Consider the following 6,901-nt stretch of genomic DNA (forward strand, 5'->3'; position numbering starts at 1 on the left):
TTTCTTTAGACACCCTTAGTTCCTTTACCATTTTGAAATCCAAGTGATAGCTCTGTTTAAATTTTTGTTAGTTTGGTCTTTGTACTGTCTTGGCAAGATCTTCTAGACTGTTCTAGGTTGCAACTCTTCCATTACAGAATCTCTTTCCTTGCTTTGTATCATCTGCAACTTGGTAAGCATATTTTCAGTTTTGTTTGTGACATATTGTTGAATATAAATAATAAGTTAAAATAATTTTATAATGTGATTTTACTTTATTTAAAATCTCAATTATGGTACACAAATTATTCTAATAGAGCATATACCAAAAATGTTAACAGTGTTTACCTATCAGTGATTAAATAATTTATGTTAAACTTTTGATTATAATACACAGTTCTTCCGATTTAATAAATACATTTATATCATTATCCATGTTAATATGACCAAATAAAATGTACCATTTTAAACTGAGTTCTTCTTTTTTTTGGTTTTGGTTTTTCTCCGGTACCAGGAACCGAACTCACGACCTTGTGCTTGCCAGGCAGGTGCTTTGCTGCTGAGCTAAATCCCCAGCCCCTAAACTGAGTTCTTTAACCTGAGAAGTGTGGCTTATTCTGTGCTTGTTCTGGATCTACAGTGTCTTCATTATTTCCTAATTGCTGTGAATGTCTGGTTCAAAGCTCTTTGAGGATAAACAATCCCAATTCTTTTGTCCTTCCTGTGGCTATTATATTTTTGGATTGATTAATTTATCTAAAAATTAACTTGTCCTTTACCCAGGCCTGAATTTTTGGACTTTGTTTGTCTTTATTTCTTGTTTATATCAATATTTTAAAATGATGCCTACAAGATGTTTCTCTATGACCTTCACTTAAACAAACTGATTCATACACTGGAGAATAAATATTCACTGTCAACAAATATATTTAGCCAATTGAAAACCAATTATTTTTATTTATACTGATTAGTTGATAATTATACAGTATAAACATAAATAATGAAACCATTTCTGGAGGCAGAGGAATATTGGTAAATCATTGGAGTACTTATTTATCAAGCACTGTTGTAAGTATCTCTACAACTGCCAATAAAGACATGATTCTGGATTCAAGATGCTTGCAACATGGTCGGGGAGATAAGACCCTAAAGAGTAAAAGGATGTCAGGCTCCATATTGGAATATTGGTTGGTGTTCATTCTGTCCCAAGGTCATTATAATTCTGTCTACTACAGAGCACTTGCTACAGGAGTTTTGGGGGGCATGATTACTCCAACAGTAACTATTACAATTTTATAAACTGAAATGCGCATAAAAGCTATTCATATAAAATATTTCTATATTAGTGTTCATCTTTGTGTAATAGTTAACCCCATTGCTTTCCTTGTCTTAGAACCCTGAGATTCAGTCTTTTTAATGGAAATACATCTTTCCTCATTCTCTTCCATTCTACATCCTTAGATGATGGAGTTGTGTGCCATAATTTGGTCACAGGGGACTTTGCTGTTGACCCATAGCCTAGAGGTTAGAGCCACTGACCTTGCTACTATTGACCTCAAAACTTTGACAAGAGATGACTTTGTACATGTAGCTTATGGCTAAAGAAGTCTTTGTAGACTGATCCTTCTGCCCATCACAAGTCCTATCAAGCTGGATACTACACTCTAGGGCTACTGGGTTGAAGTCTGGGACAATTCTGCCTGGGACATGCTTTTCAACTCAGAGAATCAGTGTAGCATGATGAGTAGGGACAGAGAGCTCCACCAACAACAAAGCCTTGCCCTAGTTATTGGTAGAGGATCAGTAAGGAATTCTTATTATTATGATGATCCTCTTTCACTTGGACATGTGGTAACTATTATTTAGTATCTTCATGGTCTCTTGTAGAAAGCCCTTGGATGAACTGCTGGTGTTGTCCAAGATCTAGTCACTCATGATCTGAATCAGTCTTCAGAGGCCAGAGGAAGATTTCTGGATAACAGTAGGCTACTTCACTGTGATATTGGCATGGTTGCATGACTTTCAGGACATCTATCCCATACCACTGCTGGCCTTCTCATGGGCAGGATCTTGTGCAGATATTAGATATTAGAGGTTGAGCAGGTAGACAATGACTCTTAGAACTTACTCAATGAGAGGCTGAAGAAAAGGTAGTTCTGGGTGATATGTCCCTTCCCCTTAAAACATCAAAACATACTTCCTATAGCAATATTGGGATTTTGGGCTGCATAGTTAGACCATCTGGAAGAGGCCCATCTTAAAGCTGGGTGAGCATCACAATAAGTCTCACATGATGCAGCCCCTTCATGTGAACAGATGTTCCATGTTTTGTACCAGCCCCTCCTTCAGGCAGGTTTTACCCTCATCAGCAACTGCTACCAGGGCAGGGAAGCAGGGCCAGTGAAGCCCAGCGCTCTTGATGCCAGCAGCATGGACAGGTATGGTACCTTGGCACTGGCCTCAGGCTCTGGGGGATCCCATGTATTTTTCACACAGATCTCAGAATGAATGAATAAAAGGATGTGTAAAGAAATGAATGAATCTTATCCTTGCTCAGAAAATGTACTCTTTCTATGATACCTTAAGAATCCTAAGAGTATAGGAAATTTCTTTTCTATTACCAAAACATTTTAGGTCATGTGTAGTGGATTGACAACTGGTGGTCAATTTATAAACCCCAACTGAACTGAGTAAGCATGGTGCTGGGTGTGGGAGGCCCACCTGAGGATTGTTGTCAGTAGCATAAGAGGCAGAACTGGAGAAGAAGTGAGGCTTTTGCAAGCAAAGAAAGGCTCTTGGGGGCTGGTAGAAGCTTTAAGGAGCTGTAGATCCTGTTGGAGGAACTTTTCATGCTGGCTTTCCTGATGAACTTGGTTGTTTTCATCCTCCAAGGATCTTGGGACATTGTTGGCACTGAGAATAGCTTCAGTTCACTTTGGGGGAGCTCTGGTCCTTATCACTTTGAGCATTGCTTCCTGGCTCCAGAGGGGAAGGTGGTGCACTGCCGGTCTGCTGGAGAAGCTTGCTGTGTTGGTTTCCCTGATGGGAACTTGACCATCTCGATCATCAGTGGAGCTTGGATCCTCACTATTGCTGAGGATGGCTATGGTACCTCTTGGAGGAGCTCTGGTTCTTCTGAGCATCACTTTCTGGTTCTAATGCAGATCCCTCTGCCTGCTAGCACAGATCCTTTATCCCACTGGCACAGACTTCCTAGATTCCACCACTGACCTTTGGGTCTTTGCAGTGCAGATCAATGAAACATGCCTGCGTGAGATATTGTTATGGGCTTTGGGGTTCCAGTTGGATTCAAGGGAGGCACTGTTATGAGCTCTTGGTCTTAAGTTGGACTCATGCAGGACATTATTGTGGGATCCATGCCCTATGTGGATTATTGGTCTATAGTGTGTGGGCAGATTTCCTGTACTCTTTTGTATATCATTCTTGGATGACTATTATAAATAATCTTATAGGAGACAATATGATGTTTACCCATCTGGGTCTGATTTATTTCACTTATGAGTATGGTCTCTAGTTGCATCCATTTACCTACAAAAGCCTCGAGATTGTCTTTTTTAATAGCTAAGTAATACTCCATTGTATAAAAATACCACATCATTTTATCCATTTCTCAGTGTATGGGCATCTGGGTTGTTTCCAAGATTTAGTTATAACAAATTGTGCTGCTATAAACATGGATGCACATATATCGCTGTGGTATGATGTGTTTAATTCTTCTGGGAAAATACCCAGAAGGGGAATAGCTGGGTTAAATGGGACTTCCAATCCTAGTTTTGTGAGAAATCTCCAAATTGATTTCCACAGTGGTTTCACCAATCTACACTCCCACCAGCAGTGGAGTAGGGTTCCTTTCTCCCCACAGCCTCTCCAGCATTTGTTATTGGTTAATTTCTTGATGATAACCATTCTGGTTGGGGTGAGATGGAATCTCAGTGTTGTTTTAATTTACATTCCTCAAATGACCAATGACATTGAACATTTTTTCATGTATTTGTTCACCATTAGTATCTCTTCATTAGAGAAGTGTGTATTTATCTCAGATGCACATTTTTGGATTGGGTCTTTGAATTTGGGGGACCTGATTTTTTTTAATTCTTTATATGTCCTAGATAGAAGTCCTTTGTGTGAGAGGCAGTTGGCTAAAATTTTTTCCCAAATCGTGGGTTTTCTTTTTACCTTATTGGTGATTTCTAACTAGGTAAAACTCAAAACGTACAACAGATGATAGAAAGGGAAAGAAATTGTTCAAAGGAAGGAAGGACTGGGATGAAGGAAAGAAGAAAGAAAAAGAAAGAACGCAAAATATAAATATATATATGAATGGCTACGATAACTGTATTGCAGGGTCTGATGGTGTACTGAAATGAACAGTTAATGACTACAATTTTTTATGTTCTGATCGATTGTGCATGCTTGTGTCTGGTGGTCTGAGCAACTGATCTAAAAGTAACAATATGCAATGGAATTACAATGGTGAACTCCTACCATCTTGTCTAGTGAAACTCTGTATTATCTCTACTGTTTTATCAAAGAATTATTTTCTTACTTTCTATAATGGTTTATGCAATCTTTCATTCTTACATCTGGTAATCTGAGCAATGTAGTTGAGGATAGCGATATGTAATGTAACAACCACTGGTGATTCATATTATTTTGTCTCGAGACTCTGTATAACTTTGAATGTTCTCACTTTGATTTGTTTATGTTTGTGATACTGGTATGCTGCTATGTTCTATTTCTTTGTTTCTCATTTACTACTCTCTTTAAAAGAAAAAGAAAAAAAGAAATCTGAAAAAAGTGAGTATTCAAACTACTGTACATATTAAAAACTATAGTTGTGAAAAGGACTACACATTTGATATAAATTCTTCATGACTGGTTAACTAAATGGAATTATTCATATTATGCATGCCTTCTAAATAAAATCTACTATTGTAACATACAATACCTATGCATAACACTTAATAAAAACACTTCTTAATTGTTCATAAGGACAGAAATAAGGTTTTCTTTTTGCCCAGGTTCTAAAATGGCTTTGCACTGCATTGTTTGTTGGTCCTATGTTTATATAAAATTTTAATTTTTTTATTATGGATTTATCTGCATTAATTTTGTATTGCTAAAACACTGCATTAAAATATCATATAGCCTGATTAAAATAAATAAATAAATAAATAATCTTATAGAATATGCGTCCTGTATTACATTGTTTCCCTTGCAAAATAACCTCCAAACCATAACACCACGTCTTCCTACTTCCTATGATCACAAGGAGAGGAGGGGCAATTAAATTACAGAATTCTACAGGAATTCAGAGAAGGGAAAAAGCACTATGTCAATACTTTTAGAATACATGCGACCTGACAGTGTTGATTTTTAGATGGCAAAAAGTTTAGAGGAAATTAAGAACAACAAGAATAAAGGCATAGAAGTAAAAAAAGAACACGTTATTGTGAAGGACAGGAGACCAGTTAGAATGAAGTACTTAGAGACCTTGTAAATCACAAGAGAAAGAAATGTATTGGGGATGTTCTTGATGGATAGGCTTTAGTAGTAGATTCAGGATGTATCATTTACTATAGTGTCTGCAGGGCCTTGCCTAGAACCAGACTCAGAATAGGCACTTGGTAAATGTTTAGTGAACAAGTCAATGTTAAAATGAATGGATGAATGGATGAAAGAGTAAAGGAATTCTGTGAGAGTGAACATGTTTAAGCAGAAACCATGAGCCTGGAAGAATGAGCAAGAAGAAATGGAAGGTGAAGTTAGGGTATGCAGAGATAGTGGCAGAATTTTTACCTAAAATTTTCCCACCAGATACTATTTGGAGTTAAGATGAGCATAGAGAGCATGTCTTCATGTGGAGACTTGTGAGTCATTACTATGGTAATTGAAGTTGTGTGTGTAGATTCACAGTTAGTGCAGACTGAAAAGCAGAAGGTAAGGCTGCACTGTGGAATCTATACCTTAACAGTAAAAAATAGAGGACAAACCATGGGGTTTAGAGACCCAGGAAAGTAGTGTCAAAGAATCCTAAATAGAGAAGCATTATTTTTCTAAAAGTGGGAAGGTTACTGGGACACAACATGGCAAAGCACAGATGCTGAGTATGTTGTACTGATGTTCCTTAGATGTTCTGAGCAACATAGATGAAACTGAGGGCAGAGCGAGGTCTGGCTGGTGATCGTTCTCCTGAAAGATCAGGGCACAGAGAGAGGAGCAGCTAGGGTAAAGGAGGTTGCTTTGAGTATGGAGAACATCTGTACAGGCAGAGTACAAACCATGTGAATGATCTTCTGGAGGCATGGGATGGATGTGTGCTCTATCAGAGAAATTGACCAGGAGTGAAGGAATGAAGAAATTCAAAAGCAATTCAGATTCTTAAAAAAATTTAGACCAGGTTTCATAATATTTCTTAGCACCTTTTTGTGAATGAGTCTTTCAGCTCTAACAGAAGTAGCCAAGTCACTTATGAAATATTGGACATACCACTTAGAAAAGAAATCACTAAGGACAATAACAAAAAATCAAAAATAGGGAGTTAAGATCTCTGTTAGGTGGATCAATGACTATGAAAACCCTGTGGGGTCCATGAAAACTTTGGGCTGCCTACTGTCTTTTTCCTGTGATGATTTTCATTTGCAAGAAGAGTAGGAGGGGAGCTGAGAAGACTATGCTCTGTGCCACTGTCAGCCTTGGAGGAGAAAGAGCCCTGAGAATAGAGTCATGTTTCCAAATGGAGGTAGCAGGCGCCCAGGCAGCGAGTTCTCCGGGAGCGGCAGGGCCCCTGGGCCCGAGTGTGGGCCGGACTCATACCACCACGATTCCCAGCCGAAAAGCGCGCACAGAGCCAGGTAGGCCCCACCCAATCCCGGAGGCCAGGACGCGAGAACAAAGACCC

Source organism: Chinchilla lanigera, unplaced genomic scaffold (assembly GCF_000276665.1).
Source record: "Chinchilla lanigera isolate Chin_1 unplaced genomic scaffold, ChiLan1.0 scaffold00011, whole genome shotgun sequence".
Classification (NCBI taxonomy): Eukaryota; Metazoa; Chordata; class Mammalia; order Rodentia; family Chinchillidae; genus Chinchilla; species Chinchilla lanigera.